The sequence below is a fragment of the Schistocerca gregaria genome, chromosome 3 (genome assembly GCF_023897955.1).
Source record: "Schistocerca gregaria isolate iqSchGreg1 chromosome 3, iqSchGreg1.2, whole genome shotgun sequence".
Taxonomy (NCBI): domain Eukaryota; kingdom Metazoa; phylum Arthropoda; class Insecta; order Orthoptera; family Acrididae; genus Schistocerca; species Schistocerca gregaria.
The window spans coordinates 186047253-186075180 of NC_064922.1; the positions used below are offsets into that span (position 1 = coordinate 186047253).

A 27928-nucleotide genomic window follows, 5' to 3' on the forward strand; every position below is an offset into this window, starting at 1 on the left:
ATTGTGTTCAACGACTTATTCAGGGATGAATTCAGCGATATTTTACGGTTCTGTATCAGCCAGGGTGACCATTGTCGGTGAGTAGGGCGGTAGCGTGCGGAACGTCTCACTGTTCCAATTTCTTCGAGAGACACATGTCTTCTCTTCATTTCACTTCGCTTCACTTCTGCCCACGGCTGGTTGTGATAAAATAAACAAACCACCTTGAGGGTGCAATGGTACTTCACAGACATCGTGGTTCCATGTATTTACCTCCCATTTTTCCAATTCTCTCACAAACATGACACACGTCTGCGTGAAATGCCTGTGTGATGTTGAGATACTCCTGGTAAAAGCAAATTTACCAGATGTGTCCCCGGTAGAACATGTGTGGAGACCATTTCGGATGTCAACTCCGTCGGATTATCAGTATCCAAGACATCAAGACCCAGTTAGAACAGTTGTGCGCCAGCTTGCCTCAGGATAGGAAACATCGGTTTTAAAACAACCTTCCCAACCAATTGGCGCGTACTTCGAGGCCAAAGAAGGAGTGCAACGTCATATTTAGAAGTAGGAACCTATAGTTAAGTTTTTTGTACATTTGCTTCGATTTTGTAATCACATAACCTCTCAACTTGTGATGTTTCATTTTGTTTCTTCCCTCTTTTCTGGCTTCATCGTTTTCTTTGTCAGGCGGTGTATCATGTAAGATCATATTTATATCCACACACATTGAAAAACATCCACTGTCTGATGTCAGTTTGTGATCAAATGGTTCAAATGGCTCTGAGCACTAAGGGACTTAATATCTGAGGTCATCAGTCCCCTAGAACAATTTAGAACTACTTAAACCTAACTAACCTAAGGACATCACACACATCCTTGACCGAGGCAGGATTCGAACCTGCGACCGTCGCGCGGTTCCAGACTGAAGCACCTAGAACCGCTCGGTCACACCGGCCGGCTTGGTTTGTGAAAGTCGAAACTTATAACAATAATTAAGGTTTTTATTGGCAGCTGATATGATTTTCGGTAAGTACCAGTATACTGAAGCGGCACCACTTGTCATCTACTGAAAATATTTCAAACAAATTGCGTTTGCTCCTCTAATGTTTCTGTGACCTGATGAAACTACTTTCGTCCGGCCATAAGTGTGAGTTCTTCGATTTCTCTGGGAGAACGCTCGTACAACTAGATCACATCAAATCTTTGCTCAAATTATTACATACACTGATCACTCGAACCGTTATGACCGTTGTCGGCCACGACATTGTATGCCAACTGCTGTCGCTGAGGGCACTCAACGCGGTAACAGAAGTATGTAAGGGGAGTAGACACGGACGAGGATCGCCATAGGGAAGATACGGGCTGAAAATGGGGAAATCCATTGAGATAAGCGACTTTGACAAGGGGCAGATTATTATTATGCCGAACCTGTGAACGAGTATCTCGAAAACGGCGAATCTGGCCGAATATTTACGAGCTACTGTCGTGAGCTTCTATGGAAAGAGGTAGGACAGTGAAACTACCACTAGGCGCTAAGTGGTTGGACGTCCACGATTCTCCACAGGACGTGGGGTTCGGAGGTTTATCTGCTCCGTAAAGAAGGACAGTTGATGATCTGTGGCATCTTTGCTGAAAGAGCACAATGCTGGTGCAGGCACAAGTGATTCGGAAAGCACGGTTCAACATACATTGTTGAACATGGAGTTCCTCAACAGACCACCCCTGTGTTCATATGTTGACCCAACGACATCGTCAGTTATGGGGTACAGGACCATCGGGATTCGACCGTCGATCAATGGACATGTGTCGGCTCTTCGGGGGAACCACATTTTCCCTACACTAGGTCGCTGACCGTGTCCACAAACGCAATCATCGAGGTGAACGGTGCCCGAAACGCGTAGCACGCCACTGACGCAGGCTGCTGGGAGCAGCATTATGCTTTGGCAGACATTATCATGTACTTGCTGACAGCTTCAAACTACCTACATCCCTTCAGGCTTGATGTCTTCTTTAACGGCGATGCCTCCTTTAAGCAGTATAATTGACCACATCTCGGAGCCGGAACCGCGCTACAGTGGTCTGAGAAGCATTATAGTGAACTCACCCTGATGTCTCGGCAAACAATTTGGCGTGATATAAATCCTAAGGAACCCATTTTGGTAGCTCTTACACAGCATCAGGATGTAGGCAAAACACCGGCCAGTTATTTATGTAAATTAGAAGACCTGTGCGTAGACATCTAGTGCCACACACCTCCACAAACCTACAAGCAAATTGCCTGATCGCTGGTACACAGAACCATTGATGTATTTCGTTACAAAGACGAACAAACAGGCTACTAAGCAGGCGGTCATACCGTTTTTGTTCATCAGTGTAAATCAATAAAAGGTTTGAGAACGAAGTCTTTCTTGACGGCACTGTTGAATAAAATATTCTCTGACTTCTTGCCGCGTCAAATCTTGGTTTGATTTGATGCGGCAAGAAGTCTGAGAATATTTTATTCAATAAAAGGTTTATTTAACTTTGTCGCAGTTCTTTGCGACTGGATTGCTTGAGAATTTACAACTGTCACTGGCTATGAAAACATCACCTAATGCACAAATTTCACAAACTGTTCTGTTGCAGTACAAAATGTAACATTTATGAGAGTACATTTCATCAGAAACTTTAACTGTTACTGTCCTACATGATGACGTTTCCTGCTGTAGCTGAGGTCTTGAACTGGGCTAAGCTCTTGCATGCTCGACCCGCTACCGACCTCATTGTGAGGGCGCTGCTGCGATAAGAGAGAGGCGCGGTCTTCAAGAGCGCCTTCCATTCGCCATTGCGGATTGCAGCGTGGCCTCGCTAACGTCTGTGGCATCGACGTGCTTTGCCGCTTTTACTGTGGCACCGCGATCTCTGGACGATGTCACAAACATATTTTTGCTACTAACTGCTTTTCAGACTATTTGGCCATCTTCAGGTAACATCTCACTAGCTCCCAAAAAAACATTAGTGAGAAGCAAACCACACTATTGCGTTTGTGTCCACCTGACAGTTGTCACCTGACAACTGCCTAAGATGCCAAAAACAGTTTAGTAACAAACAAATATTGGTGAAAGAACGAGATGTATTTAATTTTTTACTCTCAAAATTGATTTATTCAGTTTTAATTTCATCAGAGGTCCCAAAGGCACGGACATTCCATAAGAGGAACACGAAGCGGTAGTCTACGCAGTGCTGCAAAAACGTTGTGTTTCAGAACTGCACAGGCATTTCGTTCCGGAGTTCGAAAAATTCTCTACTGCATATGTTTATTTCTCTACTGCTGTCTGCTCTTCATGTGTGAATGTGTGTGGAAGTAAACGGATACATTGCTATTCATATATCGAAGGCATTACCTTACCTTTTGATGGCGAACCACGCAGCAACTCTGAACGAGGCACTTAAAATGTGGGTAACTTATCAGCAGGCCTTCCTAATTTGGAGGCACACAGCATGCGGCATTAGATCTGGCTGAAAGTCGGCAATGTGTCTTTGAGAGTATAACAGCAACGACAAGCATTGTACGAATTAAGCACTTCTCGCATTTACTGGTAAATTTAAACTAAACGTCCTCACTGTATCGACTTTGTCATTCAGTCGTATAGTCAACTGTCATATTATTATTATTATTATTATACATTTTTGTCTTTAAGACAAAGATTTAACTTGAATATAACATGATTATTCAATTTTCACCTTTTTATGTTTTCTTCTTCTTTTTCTCTTGGCAAAACCTCTTCATTCCTTGACTGTGTTCGTGTTTCCTTTGTTCTGTCAATTTTTTCCCCGGTCTCTTCCTTTCTTTTACTTCATATTTCGTGTTTTTGGTTGGCCTCTCCATCCATACACCATCTCTATGTACTGCTCCAAACATTTTTCGAAGTATTTTACGTTCTGTCTTTTCTCCGTGACGTCTGATGCCGCTATTGTGGTCGTTTCTGGTACATAAAGGGCTTCTGGTAGTACAATTGTATTGCAGTGCCTGAGTTTTGCCTGTCTTGAGATGCTTCTTTTATTGTAGTGCGTCCATGTAAGTTCGTACTATTTTTGAAGTTTTTCTGTTCGTTCTGTATTGGATGCTTTGTTTGATCCTCCTATTTGTATGTATTCTCCAAGATACTTGAATTTTTCCACTCTGTTAAGCTATCCGTATTTTGTGTGCATGACTTGTGTATTGTTATTCTTTCTTTCCATATATTGTGTTTTCTCGCGTGATATCTGTAACCCCGTTTTAGTGGAGACTTCATGTAGATATTCCAAGGCTTCTTGCACTTCTTCTCTGTTGTTGCCACGTCATCTTGAAATTCTAGGCATTTTATGATTGTCTTGTTTGCACGTGTTCTTCCTAACTGAATTCCTTTCACTTTTTCTTCCCACTGCTTGATAATTTTGTCCAGGACTATGTTGAATAGAAGTAGTGACAGACCATCTCCTTGTATGACCCCTGTATGTATCTCAAATAGCTCTAAGATTTCTCCCACAAATTTTATTTTGTGTATGGCGTCTGTGAGCGCCTGTTCTATCAGAGCCATAGTTTTTCTGTCTATTCCATATTCCTTTAGTGTGTCTGCCTGCCAATGGAGTCCATAGGCCTTCTTGAACTCCACAAATGTAACTACAGCGTTGTTCGCCTGTCTGACCTTTGCAGGCTTCAAATTGGTTCAATACAGGATCTTCCCTTTCTGAATCCTGCCCGGTATTCACCTATCTTTGTACCCACTTGTGGTTCCAGTCTGCTCAGTAGCACCTTGGACAGAATTTTGTAAGTGACCGGTAATAATGAGATCCATAATGAGATACCTCTATAATTATTAGGGTCTGTCGTGTCTCCCTTTCTGTAGAGTGGGTGAATCAGTGCACATTTCCATTCCCGTGAAATTTTCTCTATACATATTTCCAAGAGAATTTTACGAATTTTCTTTGTAATGTTTTGGTCTGCGAGTTTCCAGATCTCAGCGATAATGCCATCTTACCCTGGGGCTCTGTTCTTCTTTAATTGTTTTATAAATGTCATATTATCATTACAATTATGTTTATATTTTCATTTTAAAATTTCAGTGTTACAGATTTTAGTATCTCGCTTTGTTTTTATTCACGTCCTGGCATTGTTAAGACGTATTCTGTGACATTTTGTTATTGGTACCAGTATATAATTGAGTGCAAATGAATAATAGCCGGCCGTGGTGGTCTCGCGGTTCTAGGCGCGCAGTCTGGAACCGTGCGACTGCTACGGTCGCAGGTTCGAATCCTGCCTCGGGCATGGATGTGTGTGATGTCCTTAGGTTAGTTAGGTTTAAGTAGTTCTAAGTTCTAGGGGACTGATGACCACAGCAGTTGAGTCCCGTAGTGCTCAGAGCCATTTGAACGATTTGAAATGAATAATACATCACCTGTGCTAGCAGAGACGGTGAACACAGTATGTCTGCCAATCGCTGCAGCCAACTGAAGTGGAACAGGAGCAGACAATTCTAGCAGCAAGATCCTTGTCCTTTTAGTTCCATTTACCACAAGTAAGGATGAACTGTGCCATAAACTTTAGGCAGAACGTAGAGATAATCTAACCATCAGATATTAGTGTATCTCAAGCTGCGCATAGTAGCCATCATAATTTTTTCCTGATTTTTGACAATCACATGCACTACTAATTTTTGGCAGCTTCTTGAATAATTAATCAAATTACCATGGATTGCACGATATATTTTAGTGCACGAGCTACAAACAGCTGTTGGAAGATTCATGTCTGTTCTGGGAAGAACCAATTATTATTTACATAGATGTAAACACTAGCTTTTGTAGACTTAGAGAAAGCTTTTGACAATGTTGACTGGAATACTCTCTTTCAAATTCTAAAGGTGGCAGGGGTAAAATACAGGGAGCGAAAGGCTATTTACAGTTTGTACAGAAACCAGATGGCAGTCATAAGAGTCGAGGGGCATGAAAGGGAAGCAGTGGTTGGGAAAGGAGAGAGACAGGGTTGTAGCCTCTCCCCGATGTTATTCAATCTGTATATTGAGCAAGCAGTAAAGGAAACAAAAGATAAATTTGGAGTAGGTATTAAAATTCATGGAGAAGAACTAAAAACTTTGAGGTTCGCCGATGACATTGTAATTCTGTCAGAGACGGCAAAGGACTTGGAAGAGCAGTTGAACGGAATGGACAGTGTCTTGATTGGAGGATATAAGATGAACATCAACAAAAGCAAAACGAGGATAATGGAATATAGTCATATTAAATCGGGTGATGCTGAGGGAATTAGATTAGGAAATGAGACACTTAAAGTAGTAAAGGAATTTTGCTATTTGGGGAGCAAAATAACTGATGTTGGTCGAAGTAGAGAGGATATAAAACGTAGACTGGCAATGACAAGGAAAGCGTTTCTGAAGAAGAGAAATTTGTTAACATCGAGTATAGATTTATGTATCAGGAAGTCGTTTCTGAAAGTATTTGTTTGGAGTGTAGCCATGTATGGAAGTGAAACGTGGACGATAACTAGTTTGGACAAGAAGAGAATAAAAGCTTTCGAAATGTGGTGCTACAGAAGAATACTGAAGATAAGGTGGGTAGATCACGTAACTAATGAGGAGGTATTGAATAGGATTGGGGAGAAGAGAAGTTTGTGGCACAACTTGACTAGAAGAAGGGATCGGTTGGTAGGACATGTTTTGAGGCATCAAGGGATCACAAATTTAGCGTTGGAGGGCAGCGTGGAGGGTGAAAATCGTAGAGGGAGACCGAGAGATGAGTACACTAAGCAGATTCAGAAGGATGTAGGTTGCAGTAAGTACAGGGAGATGAAGAAGCTTGCACAGGATAAAGTAGCATGGAGAGCTGCATCAAACCAGTCTCAGGACTGAAGACAACAACAACAGATGTAAACACAAATCCGTAAGAATATATTTAATGTAATAGTCTACAGCTAATCTGTACTTTCAATACGAGTTAATCTTTCCGGAATCATCGTAAATGAGGCGAGCAGTTAGCACAGAATGAGCACTGGCGAGGAGTAGTTTCCTGTAGTAGATAGAATGACATCAGGTGTCGCATTAAGTAGTTTTTAAATAATTTTACCGTAAATATTATGTGCTGTATCCATCAAACAGATGATTCTGAAGTTGTAACAGCTAAGACAGGTCACACAGAATATATCCATGGTGTGCAAGTCATAAGTACCTAGGAGTTTCAGAATCGTCTGCACAATAACTGATACACACACAGAAAAAGACACATACGAGGTGTGATTAAAAGTAAAGGCAATTTTTGTTTCTCTTAAAGACTTTATTTATTAATTAATATGAACTTTTGACCCTTCAAGGTAATCACCCTCAGATATAATAGACTTACATCAGTGCTTTTTACAATCTTGCACGCATTTCTGGAACATACTTCCGTCATGCTGTTCAGCTCCTTCAGCGATTCTACTATTATCTCACCAATGGTGGGAAAACGACGTTTCTTCACGGTTCCCTTCAGCATAAGGAACAGAAAGAAGTCGCAGGGAGCCATTTCCGGCGAATACGGTGTCTGAGGAAACGTAAGTTTTTTTCTGACAAAAATCGGGAACAAACATTGAGGTGTGAGAAGGAACGTTATATGCTCGTTACAGTATGGTACACTGCAATGCAATAGGGGGAAAATCACGGTTCCGAGTCTGGTAGTTTTTACGATCGCGTGTGTTTGTTGCATGCATACCCCAGTCAAAACTTACGTATTACACGACTTTGTCACGCTACTCGCCATGCACCTAGAAATTTTACCAGGAGTTATTCCCTGACACTACAACACACTACGACGGCACAGATGGGAGACACTGTCAGAATACACATTGTTAACATAGCAATGAGTGCCTCATTAACGCCGACCGCGGTGGCCGAGCGGTTGTAGGCGCTTCAGTCTGGAACCGCGCGACCGCTACGGCCGCAGGTTCGAATCTTGCTTCGGGCATGGATGTGTGTAATGTCGTTAGGTTAGTTAGGATTAAGTAGTTCTACGTTCTAGGTGACAGATGGCCTCAGATGTTAAGTCCCATAGTGCTCAGAGCCATTCGAGCCATATTTTGAGCCTCATTAACAACAAAACAAGAGCAAAAACACTGAACGATGTAAATGGTACGGCTGTTTTACTACAAAATTCTTGCCAGTCTCACCATGTATACGCAGAATTATCCGCCGTGCATTAAATTCTGGCAATGTAATACTTTAAACAATGTTCTACCGTGATGAGGTTCGACATTCATTAGTTGTTCCTATTGACCTACAGGTAACACAACTCGGACTCAGGGCTTTATAGGGACTCACGCCACAAAGACTCTGCAAGCGACCAGAATTCAGAGAATTTGACGGAGCAGCTGCGCGCCAAACCAAAAAAGACTTTCCAGCGATGGTTGCAGCAGTGGCAAGAGCATAGGGAGAAGTGAGTAGCAGGTGAAGAGGACTGCTTTGAACATGACTAGTGTAAAACAATTGTATCTGAATGAAGGCTGATTTTATAAATAAGAGTGCGATACTTTTTGAACAGCAGTCGTAATTACTGTATGCTATTTTTATAACTGAAATACTTATTTTTGCGTGGATACATCAATACGGATACGAATTTCAACTTCTTATAATTTTATAAAATTTTTATGTTATAAATTAGTCAAATCACAAATTGTCTAGCGAAATTTTGTACAGCTAAATAACAAGACTTAAATTCTGCGTTATAGACTTTTAATATGAAAATTGCTCTAAAATGTTATTTTATCTGGATGGTATTCATCACAGTTCCCCGCGGTAGGAGACACGCATCACACGTTCAATGCATCCTAAATAAGCACCTGTTCTGCTTCGCCTACAGATGGAAAAATTATGTAGTCACTGTAAATGACACAACTTTTTAACACTAAAATTATTTCGAAGGAAATAGTGAGTTGATCACACTGAAGTGTTGCGTGCACTCTTTTGAAACGTCCCAGCAGTTTAAAGCTGCGTGCTGAGCCAGGACGTTTCACTTCATGGGTTATGCTCTTACCGAGTGAGCTATCTAGGGAGTAGTCACTACATGCTTCATGGTTTCAAGTTGCTGGTGCAAGGTAGGAGAGAGTTACTGGCAGAAGTGAAGCTGTGGGCTGGACAGCAGCATCGGCAAGAGACTTGACGATGAAACTAAAGATTTAGGGTTCGAGACCCAGGTCGGCACAAAGTTTTAATCTGCCAGGAAGTTATATTCTGTAATAGGCTCTTAAAACACCTACAGGAGCAACTTTATCTTCTGATATGAACCTGTGAATAAACGTATCAACTGAAACTTCCTGGCGGATTAAAACTGTGTGCCCGACCGAGACTCGAAATCGGGACCTTTGCCTTTCGCGGGCAAGTGCTCTACCATCTGAGCTACCGAAGCACGACTCACGCCCGGTACTCACAGCTTCACTTCTGCCAGTATCTCGTCTCCTACCTTCCAAACTTTACAGAAGCTCTTCTGCGAACCTTGCAGAACTAGCACTCCTGAAAGAAAGGATATAGCGGAGACATGGCTTAGCCACAGCCTGGGGATTGTTTCCAGAATGGAAACGTATCAACTGTTGTGATGAATAGTTGTCGGGACATGAGCAACGGTACAGAGCTAGAATGTGGTGACCAAAATCTGCTTGGGGACAAGCGAGCCACTAAGCCCTTCTTAATATCTGACAGCAATTAGGATTCTATGCCCACGCCAAATATCGATATGGAGAAAAGGTCAGAGATATTCGGGTTTCATACTTTCGGCCGCAACCCACTCACTCAGAGGGCACCACTGCCACCACCGTGGGCGTATCATGTGAGTTAGTTCACTGACGCAGCAGTGTCTGCAAATATCGCGGCTCCACACCTGTTCGGGAGTTCGACAAGCGCCATTGCTAGCAGAATAACCTTTTCTGTGTTTACATTTCTCGATTCGTATCACTTCATGGACCGTTCGCGCAAGCTTAAAATGACTTTGACAACGCTGTGACCTTTTATTCTGGCTAGCCATTCACTTGGTGAACTCCGCCATCAACGACCACATGAACAATCTGTTTCCCATTTCTGCATCACTGTCAATGCGAGCGATCATTGACTGTGTTTTACTTAAACCGAGTGGAATATAGAATAAGTCACCACAAGGGCGACTGTTCTGCTTAAAATTACTGCTGCCGCAGTCTTCATCAGTAGCTACAGAACCCGACGATTTATATCACGCAGAAGATCTACGAATTTGGTGCAGGCAGCTCCCTTTCAACCAATGCACTGTCATCCCACACCGACCAACTAGACTTTGTTCCTACATAGCAATCGGCAAAGGGGAAAGTGGTACCAGTACACCGTGTGACCTCTGCCTCGAAGAGTACAGTGTCTTCCGAAGCCCGGATGTGGAGGTATACGTTTCTGGAGCTACACACGTTGTGAAGTATTTTTAGGCGCTATAGTTGTCGTTTGCTGCCGCAGTTGTGCTGTTAGTTTTTCAGTCTGCTCGTTTTCGTTAGTTTCGTGCCAACCAGGTGGCGGTTTCTAATGTACAGCACACACCTCTCCAGAGCTGCTGTAAAAGTTACCAGCCCGTGGCTCAGGAACAGCTACTTATAGAACTGCCAGTCACTGGTTTAGACAGTCCACTTGGACGTAAGAAGTTTCGAATACAGGATTATAAATCTGCTACGATCAGAAGTTTTTTAACCACTTCGACAAGTGACCTTGTACAAAAATACGATTAGTTTCTCTGTAATAATAATACACAGGATATTTCACTATTCCTGTTAAAGGTTTCTAGGGGTTGTATTTGGGGCTTACTACATAAGGTTTTGACAAGGAACCCATGTTAGGAAATATATCACTAGGACATAAGTTCGAAGATCGAATCACTTTCAAATCACTCCACTAATTTTCTTTGTGTACACACACACACACACACACACACACACACACACACACACACACACACACACACCGAGTGGGGTGCCGCAGTGGTTTTCCGTTATTTCCCTAAATTTCTAAATTGCTACAGGCAAATTCTGGTATGGTTCCGTTGAGAGGGCATGGCCGACTTCCTCCCCAACCCTTCCCTAACCCAATGGGACAGATGACTTCGCTGTTTGGTCCCCTCCCCCGAATCAGCCAACCAACACAAACACAAAAACTGAGAAGAAAGCGCAGGCGTCATTCCCTGCTGTAATTATAACACCAATACCATTTTTGTCTGACTACAACAGAGCATGAATTTTAAAATTTCTGCACACCTGAATTCCTCCTCCATCCTCAAGAGAACATCAAGATGGTCTGGTCTTCGAAAAATTCATAAGAAAGGTCTACATTTACGTCTAATAGTCAGCAACGTTGGAGCTCCTAGATATGATTGAATCAAACATCCTACTTCTTTGCTGACACCATTGGTGAGCAAATGCTCAAATCATATACGTAACTCAGCTGGTTTTATCAATCGACTGGGGGCTCTCCGTCTAAGCAGTTCGGACCCTTACTTATCTTTGATGTGGTACACCTTTTTACAAAGGACCCTCTCGCAGTTTCTTTGGCACAAATTGGAAAAAATTTCAGGTGGACAGCACTGCTTTGTTTCGGCTGGCTCTTTCTTCAAGCTATTTTATATACAAAAATGAATATTTTGAAGAGACCAACGGCGTCTCCCTTGGTGGCCAACGTTTCTATGGAGTATTTCCAAAAGGTAGCGCTCGAATCACCAACACTTGTTTGGAGGTTTGTGGACGGTACTTTCACAGTGTGGTCTATTGGAGATTATAAATTACTAGATTTTTCTACATCAAACAACTCCATTCATAACTTCTGGTTCATTATGGTAGCAGTAAAAGATGGTTGTTTCCCTATTAGTTGGTTTCAGTTTATCGTAAGCCGACTTGTACTGATATGTATTTACGAGCGTCGTCATCACTCGTGGTAACCTATGAGCGTGGTTAATACACTGGCACACAGAACTCGCAGAGGCTCAGATCTAGATAGTATGCCTAAACAGCTCACCCACGTAAAGACAGTGTTAAGGGAAAATGGATATTTCAGCTGGAAGATTAACGTGGCACTCTGAGTTAAAGCCAAGAACGAAGAAATAGAGGAAGAAGACACGCTGGCAAATTCTTCTGTTTCACTTCCTTTCGTTGCCAACGTTTAGATTAATATGGCACGAATTCTCGGGAATTTTCAGGTGAAAGTGATTTCGCGCCCACCATATAAGATCGCAGATCTTCTGTGATCAGTGAAGAACAAATTGTTGTTTCAGAAGGCTGCAATTGCAAAATACCTTGCGTGGGTGCTATGGTTTACATAGGTCGGATCACAGGAACCGTGAAGGATATTGCAACCAGGTAAGTCCGCTTTTTCCGAACATTGTATTTCCGCTCCACATTCAATTGAGTATGATGAAAGAATGATTATTACCACGGCAACACCTTTTTGGGACTCCATTGTTAAAGAGTACGTGGAAATAAGCTTGGTAGAAAATCTGATGAACCGTGGTAGCGGATACCCGTTCAACAGTGCTTGGAACTGTGTCATCTCCACGATTTGCCTAATCAAACACGACAGAGTACGCCGATGTCCGCACCGAGCGGCAACTTTGAGGAGAGCTGAGTTCCACCGTTCCATGGTTCCACCGTATAGTGCGGTAGATCTGTCACCACGAGATTGATAACGATGATGATGATGATGATGATGATGATGTTTGGTTTGTGGGGCGCTCAACTGCTCGTTATCAGCGCCCGTGCAAATTCCCAATCCTTGCTCTGTCCAAACTCGCCACTTTCATAAATGATGATGAAATGATGGGGACAACACAAACACCCAGTCATCTCGAGGCAGGTGAAAATCCCTGGTGAGATTGAAGCCTGGGCACAAAGTCACATTGCGCAAAAAAACTACGGGACGGTAATAGCCTTAGTCAGTCTTCGGTAGTTCAGCTGACGATGACCATCAGGTGCCCAGTTGAAATACCGTGAAAGATGTTGAACGACGACCGGCTGCAAGCCAGAATTTTGTTTGAACATTCAAAAAAGGGCGCGAGAATCTGGCACTTCCGCAACGCTTCAGTATTATATGTTCTGCTTTCGTCATTTAAATTCAGTTTCTCGTGTACTGTGTACAAATGGGCCGAGTACTTGGAACTTTCTCAACTACAAAATTGGCTGTGGTGTTCCACGGACGCGCCGCGCTCGCGACTTTCAAGAGGACATCCTTTGTTACGTAGAAGAGCACTCGACGACGACTACTTCAAACATTTCTCATTCCACGGCCTCCAGTAGAGCACACAGGGCAGAGCTGATTTTCTGCCCTGTGAAGTTATTTTGAAACCAGACGGTACATTTCCAGGCATGTGTTCCTTCTCAAAACTCTACCTACTACGTCCCCTGTACAACCCCTAAAAGCCTGTAATAGACATTGTGGAACATCCTTTATAAACGTTAATTAACGCAAAAATTAGCTGATCTATATGAGTTACGATAGGCAACGGCCTCGTCGCAGTGGATACACCGGTTCCCGTGAGATCACCGAAGTTAAGCGCTGTCGGCGTGGTCGGCACTTGGATGGGTGACCACCTGGGACGCCATGCGCTGTTGCCATTTTTCGGGGTGCACTCAGCCTCGTGTTGCCAATTGAGAAGCTACTCGACCCAGTAGTAGCGGCTTCGATCGAGAATACTACCATAACGACCGGGAGATCGGTGTGGTAACACCTGGCCCCTCCTATCAGCCTCCTCCACTTAGGATGACACGGCGGTCGGATGGTCCCGATAGGCCACTTGTGGCCTGAAGACGGAGTGCTTTTATATGAGCTATCATAGGTGTCGTCGCTTCTTACTACTGTTTCCGATCAGGTGGCGCAAGGATTGGAGCAGGCGGACTCCATGACACATCCATGCGTTCACTGGGACATTTCGTTTTTTTATTGTTTCACTAAGACATAACCGGCAGCTGTTGTCGAGTTGTTCTAGGCTCTTCAGTCGGTAACAGCGCAGCTGTTACGGTCGCAGCTTCGAATCCTGCCTCAGGCATGGATGTGTTTGATGTCCTTAGGTTAGTTAGGCTTAAGTAGTTTTAAGTCTAGGGGACAGATGACCTCATAAGTCCCATAGTGCTTAGAGTCATTTGAACCTTTTTTGAACGAAGACATATTGTCGGTATTATGTGTCCTGCCCAATTCTACCACTGTGAGTTCTACGAAAGCGTTTCAGACTAAAATTTGTCATCCTCAGAGATCATCACACTATTTGATTCGTATCGCACCTCGATTGGCCCTATGACCACTCGAACCTGAATCAAATGGTTCAAATGGCTCTAAGCACTGTGGGACTTAACACGTGACGTCATCAGTCCCCTAATCTTAGAACTACTTAAACCTAACTAACCTAAGCACATCACACACATCCATGCCTGAGGAAAGATTCGAACCTGCGACCGTAGCAGCTGCGTGCTTCCTGACTGAAGCGCCTAGAACCGCTCGTCCACAGCGGCTGTCTGAACCTGAATCACACAGCAAATTTCTGTGACCATTTAGGAAAGTGGGTGAACATATCCGCAATTTGGTATCTCTGCGGGATCTAATTAGTGAGTTGATTCATTTGGATATGGTGTTGTGATATTCAGTCAGAAGACTGGTTTGATGCAGCTCTCCATGCCACTATATAGTGTGAAAGCCCCTTCATCTCCGAATAACTACTGCAACTTACATCCTTCTGATTCTTACCTCTTGGTCTCCATATATAGCTCCTCCCCCTGTGCGCACCCCTCCTCTCCCCCCTCACACACACACTTCCCATTAATGTGTGTCCTATCAACCGATCCTTAGTCCGGCTGTGCCACAAATTCCTTTTCTCCCCAATTCTATTCGGTACCTCCTCATTAGTTACGTGATCTACCTACCTAACTTCCGGAATCCTTCTCTAGCACCAGATTCCAGAACTTCTACTCTCTTCTTGTCTAATTTGTTTATCATCCATGTTTCACTTCAATACATGACGGCACACAAATACTTTCAGACAAGGCTTATTAACGCTTAAATCTATATTTGACGTTAGCAAATTTCTTTTGCTGAGAAGCTCTTTTCTTGCCATTGTCAGCCTGCCTATTATATCCTCTCTACTTCGGCTAACATCAGTTACTATGCTGCCAAATAGCAACTTTAAGTGTCTCATATCCTAATCTCCTCCATTACACCTGATTCAATTCAACTACATTCCATTATCCTTATTTTCTTTTCATTGATGTTCATTTTATATCCTTATTTTAAGACATGGTCCATTCCGTTCAAATGCTCTTCTGAGTCCTTTGATATCTCTGACAGAATTAAAGCCGGCCACTGTGGCCGAGCGGTTCTAGGCGCTTCAGTCTGGAACAGCGCGACTGCTTCGGTCGCAGGTTCGAACCCTGCCTCGGGCATGGATGTGTGTGATGTCCTTAGGTTAGTTAGGTTTAAGTAGTTCTAAGTTCTAGGGGACTGATGCCTTCAGAAATCCCATAGTGCTCAGAACCAATTGTACCATAAGAATTTCAGTTAGCATTGTCAAAAGCTTTCTGGAAGTCTACAAATGTTGTAGACGAAGGCTTGCCTTGCTTAACCTATATTCGCAGATAAGTCGTAGGGTCAGTACTGCCTCACGTGCTCCTACATTTCTCCAGAATCCAAATTGATCTTCCACGAGGTCGGCTCCTACCAGTTTTTTCATTGTTCTGTAAGGAACTGGACATGGTATAAGTGAGAAAATGTGCTTGCTCTCGCCGAATAGAGGCCATTATGAAAGCTAGGGACGTTGTTACACTATCAGACTCATGTCCACTGAAGATTTCTGGTCGACGTGCTTTCCAGTGCAGTCAATGCTTTCTTCTTTCTGGAAGCGACTTCCGAGATTAGTCGTAGTCTACGTGTATTTTTCGGTACAATATGCATATATCTTCTCAGCGCACAAAAGAAATTTGAAAATAAGTTAAATTTTTTATTTTACAAGCCCGGTAGGTATTAAGAGTGGAAGCTAATTATTGTGATTTTTTATTTTCATGTCCCTAAAAAACTCATCTTGTGTTCTACTGAGAGAGAGAAACGAACCAAGCGAACGATGTGAGTGCCGAGTGGCTGCAGGCGAAAGAAACTTGAGAAACAAAGAGAAGATTCAGCTCAGTTTAATTCTGCAACATCGGCACCATTATAAATTCGTATCTTTTTATAATATAAATGTGAAATAAAGTCAAGCGGAAAGCTGGCGACCATTATTATAATAACCGGTGATTCTGAAATCAGGGCTGAGGGATTGCAGTGGGACAAAAAAATGGTTCAAATGGCTCTGAGTACTATGGGACTTCACTGCTGTGGTCATCAGTCCCCTAGAACTCAGAACTACTTAAACCTAACCAACCTAAGGACGGCACACACATCCATGCCCGAGGCAGCATTCGAACCTGCGGCCGTAGCGATCGCGCAGTTCCGGACTGAGCGCCTAGAACCGCGAGACCACCGCGGCCGGCGCAGTGGGACAACTCGAACATAAAGCAAGGAATGACTTTATTGCTCAGACAACACGTTTAGCACCCGTTGTCTAGGGACAGTCGGCCTTTGGCTGTGGAGCGGTGCGGTACGTCCCGGCCGCTCCGTGTCGCGTTTCCGGGTGTGTTGTTGTTTACCGCGCCGGCGCGCTAGTGTTACGTATTGCCGTCACGTTCCTGACACACGATGGCTCTTTCGTATCGGAAAGCCACGATCAAGCTGCAGTTCGACACTACGTACTCTAGACTCAAGGCCCACGAAGTAGAGCGTTTTTTACGCGATGTGGTACATGTTGATCCTAACGAGCTGATCGGTATCCACTTATCTATTGTCTCCAGCGTCGTATATCTTAAGTTCACTGACGACGAAGCATGTGACAAACTTCTCAGACGCTCGACGCCAGGTTATCGGTTCTGTCACTCAGACGGAAACGTGGGTGTGGTGACGCTTGAACGTGCTGGATTGGGAATCCAAAATGTGCGCGTGTTTGAGCTCCCTTTTGAAGTTCCAGCGGATTTGGTCACCCTTGCTCTTCGACCCTATGGAACAGTTCTCGGCCACACGGCCGAAAAATGGAAGACCTTCGACACCTACCCTGTCCTTAACGGGGTGCGACAAGTCCGTATTGACCTGCATCGCCATATTCCTTCGTATCTCACGATCGCTGGTTGCAGGGCAATAATTATTTACGACGGTCAGCCGAGAACCTGCTCCGGTTGTGGCCAGACGGGACACATGCGTACCGAATGCCTGCAACGCCGTCTCGTGCAGACACCCTCGACCGACCAGATTCGTCCGTCGACACCGACCTCTCTGCCGATTACGTATGTTGCGGCGGCGAGACGGGAGACGCCAGCTGTATATGACGACCCCACTGTATTGGTGCGAGCTTTGGAGGACCCTGCAGTAGCTTCCACGGAGCCCCAAGCGTCTTTCAGTGCTGATGCTACTGATGTCCTTTCGTCGGACCCCGGCGCACCGTCACAACGGCTCGCCGACGGTGCGATGGAAGTTGAAGCACAGGATGCAGCGTCCTCCCCTTGCCCTACGTCGGAAACAGAGGCGCGGCAGCGTAAGCAGAAATCACCCAAGCGTCATAAGAAGCGGCGCAAGACAACCGACGACGTAGAACAGCCCGAGGCGACACCGCTGGATGACGAGGTGCCTCAACCGCTCCACCGCGCCGACACAGGCGACCCTACCGCCTCACACGGTTCGACGTCTTCTCCCACTACCGCTGGGTCTGGACCACATGGGGATGCGGGAGATCACCGCAGCTCCGACACCGGGGATGCACCCTTGCCTCCGTCTGCCTCTCGAGATTCAGTGGTGTCAACGTCCCTGGGCGACTGGGCGCAGGAGATGGAGTTGCAGGATGCGTTTCAGGACCAAGACGATGCACCGATGCCGATGGCAGCGTCTACGCGGCCGGCGACAGACGCCTAGGGCGCCATGAGCACCTCTCGTCGCTGCCTAGTACTTCGCAAGACCGGCGCTCCACGTCACGACTACTGCCCTCCTGTCATACCATGGTCACCTCCCGAGACTTGATGGACCAGGCATACCGCCTCGCCACGATCAACGTCAATGGCATTACATCTGATGTCAAGACCCGTATGCTGAAGGATACGTTACGCGCTGCGGATCTGGACGTTGTTTTCCTTCAAGAAGTCCGATCAGGACTCTGTCTCGATACCTACGGATATGACGCCTACACTATGCCTGCACATGTGGGCGGCGGAGGTACGGCGATTCTACTGAGGGAAGGGATAATGGCCACTGATGTCTCCTATTTACCGTCGGCCCGGGGGGTCGCACAGTACAGTACGTCTGGTGAACTTATATGCTCCTTCAGGCACCGGCAAAAGGAGAGAACGGCGCACCTTTTTTGCCGAAGATATAGCCCCGCTCTTCCAGGGCAATACCGACCACTTGGTAGTAGGCGGCGATTTTAATTGTGTGCTCCGCCCATCCGACCAGGAGCCACACTATACCACCTGCCCGGCACTCCAGGCACTTGTACAGGACTTGGCCTTGTTGGACACCTGGATCATCCAATACGGCGACCGTCGAGCACACACCTACTTTACTAGTCACTCCGCGAGCCGTTTGGATCGAGTCTACGTCACCCGCGGCCTACGATCGGCCGTTGTCGACGCTGAGATACGGCCGGCAGCGTTCACGGATCACCTCGCATATGTGTGTACTCTCACCCTTCCCCGCCAGCGCGTCCGCCGAAGTAGGGGTCCGTGGCGCCTCAATGTGGCCCTTCTTGATGAGATAAATTGTAGACGCGCAGTCGAGTCCACAAGGAGCAATTGCCACCGGCGTTTACCCGCCTACCGTTCTGTACTTCAATGGTGGTTACGGTGTGCAAAACCCGCACTGTGCCGAACATTAGTCAGCTATGGACGCGACCGAGCGCGCTGGTATACTGCGACTACTGATTTTTACTATACTGCGCTCCGCGAACTGGCTGTACAACCGCCGTCGCCAGAGCGACAATTAGCAGTACAACGCGTCAAGGCACAATTGCTTCGTATCAACGCCGTACGTCTTGCGGGTGTGCGGGTGCCAGCGAGGACGACTGATGATGTTCGTGGTGAACGACCTTCCCTCCACCATATCATTCAAGAACGCCGAAGACGCAAGAGGCAGCTCATTACCGAGGTTGAGACGGAGGATGGGCGACGCGTTGACGCACAAATGGATATCGTCCGAGCGTTCACACAGTCATATAAACTTCTTTACGAGAGGGAGTCCCACATGAATGTAGGGGTCAGGGAAGTCCTATCTGACCTACCAGTCTCTCGGAACCTACAAGATGATGCTACGCTCTTGTCGGCGGTGACCTTGGAAGAACTGCGAGAGGCTCTGTTGCGTGGCTCTCCCAACAAAACGCCTGGCCCTGACGGCCTCCCTCTTGAATTTTACAAGCGGTTCTTTGATCTCATGGGCCCAATGTGGGTCAGGATGTACAGTGAACTCCTGGACGCCGATTTTCAGGTACCATCTGACTTTACTGAGGGTCTCTTGATCCCTGCGCCCAAACCCGGCGGAGGCCGTCGCCCTCTTGATTTTCGCCCGTTGACAATGCTAAACACTGACTATAAGCTGTTGACACGCATGCTCCGTGAGAGGCTCAAACCTACGGTAATGGCGGCCATTCACACTGATCAAACCTGCCTCGGGGGCGACACTAGTGTGTTTACGACTTTAAGCACCTATAGAGACGTGGTGGCGCTCATGCAAACTTGCCGCCTCCAAGGCGCTCTTGTTGCGCTGGACTTCGACCATGCTTTCGACCGCGTTAACCATGGTTTCCTGCGTGCTGTTATGGAACACATCGGTGTCCCGCGTCTGACGACGTCTGTTGTGCTTCGATTGATCCATGGGGCTGTCACGAGGATTATGATCAACGGCTGTCGGTCCGCCCCCGTCCGTGTCAACAGGTCCGTCCGGCAGGGTTGTCCTTTTTCTGCCATGCTCTTCGCCGTTGCCCTCGAACCAGCTCTTCACGGACTACAGCGACGCTTAGAAGGACTTACCCTCCGTTCCGTAACCTTTCGATGTGGTGCATACGCCGACGATGTGATGTTCTTAGCACGGTCTGGTGACGAAATACACACGGCGTTTTCCTGGCTCCACCAGTATGGGGCGGTGGCAGGCAGTGTGCTCAACCTTCGGAAATCACGCTACATGGAGGTAGGACGAGGAATGCCTGCAGGTCTGGCCGTACCTCTGACAAAGGTCCCGATGCTCAAGTGTTTAGGCATATCACTCCATCGACAAATACAACGCACGGCGGCCTTGACGTATCGTATGGTCTTACGACGACTCCGTTTAGAGGCTCGTCTCAAAAAATTCAGATCATTGAACATTTTGCAACGCGCCCAATACGTCAATGTGTACATGGCTTCTCACCTTAACCATTACGCCCATGTACTGCCGATAACGGACACGATGGCTTCCAGGATACAGGCAGTGTTTGGACATGTGGTGAACGATGGTGCTGTTTTCAAGATCCGTTTTGTTACGCTTACTTTACCCTTCGACAAAGGCGGTGTTGGACTCACTCACGTCAAGCACAGAGCGCTGGCACTGTATCTCCGTTCCATGAGGCGACTCTGGCTTTCACCAACAGCCAGTCTCCACGGCCTACTGATTGAAGAAGTGGCCCCACGTACGCTGTACCCACCGGTACCAATTGGACATTTATCGCCCTCGCTGTCACATATTAGAACGTTTTTCGTAGAGCATAACTATGTGTTGCGGGTTATATCGGAGACACGGAATCCGACAGCGAAGACTTATTATAGTGCTCTCCAGCACTGGACTCCGGATAACGACATTGTACGGCGCCACCCTACGGTCGACTGGCCACGGGTATGGCGAGCCATCCACGCGCCGTTCCTGTCTACTTTCGTGCGGTCGACGTGGTATGTGGTCGTTAACGAGAAACTTCCAACCCGACAACGGCTGCATGCCATTCAACTAATTGACGACCCTGTGTGCCCCCGTTGCACGACGTTAGACACGGACGAACATAGACTGAACTGTGGCCCCGCGCGTGAGTGCTGGAAACTGATCCGCCAGATCCTGGCTTTCCTGCTCCGCCGCCCCTACGTTTCGATTTTACCCCAAGAACTCTTTCATCCCGACGCTGTCTATTTCCCTATGACCCGGATGAATGCGGTTAATTGGGTACGAGGAATGGCGATACACTACATATACCGCGATGGAGACAAAGACGTCCTCGATTTATGGTACTATATGATCGACGAGTTTCTGGTCTTAACGAACAGACAGGATTACCGGAACCTTTTTGCGAACTATTTGGGTTCGTCATTCATGGACCCACCACCCAGCTGGGGTGTGCCGGGTGTGAGAAGACATTAACTTGTAGATGTGATCTTTCCACGATTCCCCTATGGTAACAGAAACAGTCTCTGACTGTGTGCAGCGGCCCCGGGCGCTCCAACGATTGGTGGCTGGTGATGTCCAATGTAATGACGACCGCCCGTTCCTGGCCGCCCGCCTAGCAATGTGACCGCGGCGAGCAAGATGGCCCTTTTTAGTTCACTTTATTGGCAACTTTTTGCGCATGGCTGCCTTGTTTTTTTTATGCATTCGCGAAAAAAAAAGAAAAAAAAACCTCAGAGAAAGGGTCTGTTATGGTTTGCGGTTCCAGTCTTGCTGACTAAAATATTTTCATCCAAAAAAAAAAAAAAAAAGGCGGCCTAAACCTTCCGGCGTAAGAAGTCACCCTCATTTTGCCAACGGCCTTGTCACAGAGGGCGGAGGAGCGAACGTAGGTTCAGGGCAGTCTCTTGTCCTAGGGGTGGGAAACTGCGCCTAAAGACGGAAGAATCAGGAATGATCAACAGCATGAGGATACAGAAGGCAATAGAAACCATTGCATTAAAGGCACTTAACGTGTATCCACAGGACATTTGGCCTGTAATGGAAGAAGGTGTGTGATTCTGCACTCGGATCTCCGGGAGGGGCTGCCAATGGGGAGGTTACCATGATAAACAGGTTGCATAATCAACGAAAGGATAATGTTCTACGAGTCGGGGCGTGGAATGTCAGAAGCCTGCATGTGGTAAGGAAGCCTGCATCTGGTAGAAAATCTGGAAAGGGAAATACAAAGACTCAGTCTGGACGTAGTTGGGGTCAGTGAAGTGAAGTGGAAAGAACACAAGGATTTCTGGTCAGATGAGTATAGAACAATATCAACAGCAGCAGAAAGTGGTAAAACAGGAGTAGGATTCGTTATGACTAGGGAGGTGGGGCAGAGACTGTGTTACTGTGAGCAGTTCAGTGACAGGGTTGTTCTTATCAGAATCAACAGCAAACCAACACCAACAACGATAGTTCTGGTATACATGTCGACGTCGCAAGGTGAAGAGGGAAAGAGAGAGAAAGTGTATGAGGATATTGAAAGGGTAATACAGTATGAAAGGAGGGATGAAAATCTAATAGTCATGGGGGACTGGAATGAAGTTGCAGGGGAAGGAGTAGAAGAAAAAGTTACAGGAGAATATAGGCTTGGGACAAAGAATGAGAGAGAGGAGAAAGACTAATTGATTTCTGTAACAAGTTTCAGCTAGTAATACTCTGTTCAAGAATCACAAGAGGAGTAAGTATACGTGGAAAAGTTCGGGTGATACGGGAATATTTCACTTAGATTAAATCGTGGTCAGACAGAGATTCCGAAATCAGATACATGTTTGTAAGACGTACCAAGGAGCAGACATTGACTCAGATCACAATATAGTAGTGATGAAGAGCAGGCTGAAGTTTAAGACATTAGTCAGGAAGAACAATACGCGAAGAAGTGGGATACGGAAGTACTAAGGAATGACGAGATACGTTTGAAATTCTCTAAGGCTATAGATACAGCAATAAGGAATAGCTCAATAGGAAGTACAGTTGAAGAGTTGTGGACATCCCTAAAAAGGGCCATCACAGAAGTTGGGATGGGAAACATAGGTACAAAGAAGATAATTGCGAAGAAATCAAGGGTAACAGAAGAAATACTTCAATTGATCGATGAAAGGAGGAAGTATTAACGTGTTACGGGAAACTCAGGAATACAGAAATACAAGTAGTTGAGCGCTGAAATAAATAGTAAATGCAGGGAAGCAAAGACGAAATGGCTGCAGGAAAAATAAGAAGACATCGAATAAGAAATGATTGTAGGAAGGACAGACTCTGAATACAGGAAAGTCAAAACAACCTTCCGAGACATTAAAAGCAAGGGCGATAACATTAATAGTGCAACGGGAACTCCATTGTTAAATGCAAAAGAGATAGCGGATATTTGTAAAGAATACATTGGAAGCCTCTATGAGGAGGAATGTTTCTCTGATGTTAGAGAAGCAAAAACAGGAGTTGATTTATAAGAGATAGGGGATCCACTATTAGAATCAGAATTTAAAAAAGCTGTGGAGGACTTAAGATCAAATAAGGTGGAAGGTATAGATAACATTCCATCAGAATTTTTAAAATCATTGGGGAAGTGGCAACAAAATGGTGTGTAGAATGTATGAGTCTGGCGACATACCATAAGACTTTCGGCAAAGCATCAGCCACACAATTCCGAAGACGGCAAGAGCTGACAAGTGCGAGAATTATCGCACAATCAGCTTAACAGCTCATGAATCCATGTTGCTTACAAGAATAATATACAGAGTAATGGAAAAGAAAATTGATGATGCTCTAGATGACGGTCAGTTTGGTTTTAGGAAAGGTAAAGGCAAGAGAGAGGCAATTCTGACGTTGTGGTTAATAATGGAAGCAAGGCTAAACAAATTCAAGACACGTTCATAGGATTTGTCGACCTGGAAAAAGCGTTCGGCAATGTAAAAGGGTGCATGATGTTCGAACTACTGAAAAAAGTAGAGATAAGCTATAGGGAGAGAAGGATTATATACAGTATGTACAATAGCCAACAGGGAATAATAAGAGTGGACGACCAAGACGGAAGTGTTCGTATTAAAAAGGATGTAAGACAAGCATGAAACCTTTCGTCCCTACTGTTCAGTCTGCACATCGGGGAAGGAATGATGGAAATAAAAGAAAGTCTCAGGTGTTTAATTAAAATTCATGGTGAAAGGATATCAATGATACGATTCGCTGATGACTTTGATGTACTGAGTGAAAGTGATGAAGAATTAATGATCTGCTGAATGGAATGAACAGTCTAATGAGTACAGTGTATGGACTGAGAGTAAATCGAAGAAAGACGAAGGTAATGAGAAGTAGCAGAAATGAGAACAGCGAGAAACTTAATATCACAATCGATGGTCACGAAGTAGATGAAGTTAAGGAATTCTGCTACCTAGGCAGTAAAATAATCAGCGATGGACGGAGCAAGGAGGGCATCAAAATCGGATAGCAATGGCAAAAAGGACTTTCCTGGCCAAGAGAAGTCAACTAATATGAATCATCGGCTTCAATTTAAGGAAGAAGTTTCTGAGAATGTAACTCTGGAGTACAGAATTGTATGGTAGTAAAACACGGACTCTGGGAAAACCGGAACAGAAGGGAATCGAAGCATTTGAGAAGTGGTGCGACAGACGAATGTTGAAAATAAGGTGGACATAAAGTAAGGAATGAGCAGGTTCTGTGCAGAATCGGAGAGGAAAGTACTATGCGGAAAACACCGACAAGGAAAAGGGAGAGGATGATAGGACATCTGTTAAGACATGAGGGAATGACTTCCACGGTACTAGAGGGAGCTGTAGAGGGAAAAAAACTGTAAAGGAAGACAGAGATTGGAATACATCTACAAATAATTTTTTGATCTAGGTTGCATGTGCTACTCTGAGATGAAGATGTTAGCACAGGAGAGGAATTCGTGACGGACCGCATCAAAGCAATCAGAAGACTGACGACAAAAAAAGAGGACACATTTCCGAATTTATCCATCGTCAAATACCCTGGAGCGACTGCGCGATTGCTACGCGTAGATGTGGCGTTTCAAGCTGTATATGAAAGAAACATTAGCAGATATCTTTTTACATGGAGGGTGCTCAGAAATTCGCGTTAAAAACTGCTGTAGAGAGGAGTGAGTACATCATAGTTTGAATAGGCATCTGGGCAACAAGGTAGTCATGGAGGGAAGGGCGGGTGAGAGAGGGAGGGAGGGAGAGGGGTGGTTACGTCGGATCGGCTGACGTAATTTGACATCAATCCTACCTCTCTGACCTGGTTGGAGCCTCGTTAGTGTTAGTGCAATGTGGTTGAGTTCACGTTTGCAGAATACCCCGATATGATCCTTCCAAATGGCGAAGCTCATGGTAATCACGGTAAAGGAAGACCTGCTCGTCGCCTTTTGAAGATCGTCCTCCACAACGTCCGACTTCGCGACATACCATTTTCGCCATAATTCCACAACGACTTCAAGAGAGGGTAGCGGCCCTGTCAGCAGGCGTGACCGGTGCTCCAAGGAGACACCGCACACCGAATTCCCGAATTAGACGGGGCCGTAACGCATCACATGAGAAGAACTCGTCTGAGAGTACACGAGGCTATTTATTTGCATGTTAATGAGCTGAGCGGAAAAGTAAGAGACATGATACAGTCGGTAACGCCTAATGAATTACTTGTAAAAGAGGTCGCGTTATTAGCATGTTTAAAAATGGTTGTAGCGTGGAAACGGTACGTTTCCGGACATGGATTCCAGTTCAAAAAATTATCTACTCTCTCCCCTCTACAACTCCTAAAAGTCCGTAAGGGGAATTTTTTAACACACTGTATATTAAATTAATATTTTTGATTAACTGTATGAAGGAAATGCGAGAAACAGTAAATCTCTCTTTTCTTTGTCAGAAATTCTAGAGGATTGAAGCTGTGTGACGGGGCGTTACCGACCTATACTGTAGCATGGTGGTCAGCAGGTGAAATTCTAAACTCAGATTCGAATGTATACCGTAGAGACAGGCTGAACAGTGAAGGGGTTGGTGTGTTTATAGCGATAAAAAGTGCAATAGTATGGAAGGAAATTGATGGAGATTCGAAATGTGAAATAATTTGGGTGAAGGTAACGGTTAAAGCAGGCTCAAACATGGTAATTGGATGTCTCTACAGGCTCCCTGGCTCAGCAGCTGTTGTGGCAGAGCAACTGAAGGAAAATTTGGAAAATATTTCACGTAGATTTCCCGACCATGTTATAGTTCTGGATGGAGATTTTAATTTGCCAGATATACACTGGGAGACTAAAACGTTTTTAACAGGTGGTAGGGACAAAGAATCCAGTGAATTCTTTTTTAAGCCCATTATCTGAAAACTACCCTGAGCAGACTCGTGGCGATAACATATTAGACCTTCTGGTGACGAACAGATCCGAATTATTTAAAACAGTTAACGCAGAAGTGGGAATCAGCGATCATAAAGCGGTTACAGCATCAGTGATTTCAGCCGTAAACAGAAATATTGAAAAAAAGGTAGGAAGATTTTTCACTTTAGCAAAAGTGACAAAAAGCAGATTTCAGACTACTTGACGGCTCAACACAAAGTTTTGTCTCAAGTACGGATAGTGTTGAGGATCAATGGACAAAGTTCAAAACCATCGTCCAATATGCATTAGATGGATATGTGTCAAGCAAGATCGTAAGAGATGGAAAAGAGCCACCGTGGTACAACAACCGAGTTAGAAAACTGCTGCGGAAGCAAAGGGAACTTCACAGCAAACATAAACATAGCCAAAGCCCTGCAGACAAACAAAAATTACGCGAAGCGAAATGTAGTGTGAGGAGGGCTATGCGAGAGGCGTTCAATGAATTCCAAAGTACTGTGTACTGACTTAAAATCCTAAGAAATTTTGGTCTTATGTCAAAGCGGTAGGTGGATCAAAACAAAATATCGAGACACTCTGTGACCGAAATGGTACTGAAACAGAGGAGGACAGCCTAAAGGCAGAAATACTAAATGTCTTTTTTCAAAGCTGTTTCACATAGCTTCCTTCTCTAGATTGTCGCACGGATGACAAAATGGTAGATATCCACATAGATGACAGAGAGATAGAAAAACAATTAAAATCGCTCAAAAGCGGAAAGGCCGCTGGGCCTAATGGGTTACCAGTTCGATTTTACACAGAGTTCAAATGGCTCTGAGCACTATGGGACTTAACATCTATGGTCATCAGTCCCCTAGAACTTAGAACTACTTAAACCTAACTAACCTAAGGACATCACACAACACCCAGCCATCACGAGGCAGAAAAAATCCCTGACCCCGTCGGGAATCGAACCCGGGAACCCGGGCGTGGGAAATGAGAGCGCTACCGCACGACCACGAGATGCGGGCCACAGAGCACGCGAAGGAACTTGCCCTCTTCTTACAGCGGTGTACCGTAGGTCTCTAGAAGAGCGTAGCGTTATTAAAGATTGGAAAAGGGCACGTCATCCTCGTTTTCAAGAAGGGACGTTGAACAGATGTGCAGAACTATAGACCTATATCTCTAACGTCGATGAGTTGTAGAATTTTGGAGTACGTATTGTGTTCGAGAATAATCACTTTTCTGGAGACTAGAAATGTACTCTGTAGGAATCAGCATGGGTTTCGAAAAAGACGATCGTGTGAAACCCAGCTCGCGCTATTCGTCCACGAGACTTAGAGGGCCATAGACGCGGTTCCCAGGTAGATGACGTGTTTCTTGACTTCAACAAGGCGTTTGATACAGTTCCCCACAGTCGTTTAATGAACAAAGTAAGAGTATATGGACTATCAGACCAATTGTGTGATTGGATTAAAGAGTTCCTAGATAACAGGACGCAGCACGTCATTCTCAATGGAGAGAAGTCTTCCGAAGTAAGATTGATTTCAGGTGTGCCGCATGGGAGTGTCGTAGGCCCGTTGCTATTCACAATATACATAAATGACCTTGTGGATAACATCGCAAGTTCACTGAGGCTTTT

At 45.2% G+C, this 27928-nt stretch overlaps 1 protein-coding gene and 1 pseudogene across 4 annotated transcripts in view; one reads left to right on the forward strand and one right to left on the reverse strand.

Moving 5' to 3' along the window:
* LOC126355024 (fibronectin type III domain-containing protein 5) overlaps positions 1-27928 on the reverse strand; it is a 1528277-nt gene that overhangs the window by 537504 nt on the left and 962845 nt on the right. The window lies entirely within an intron of this gene.
* On the forward strand, positions 13472-13588 carry LOC126356599 (5S ribosomal RNA; annotated as a pseudogene).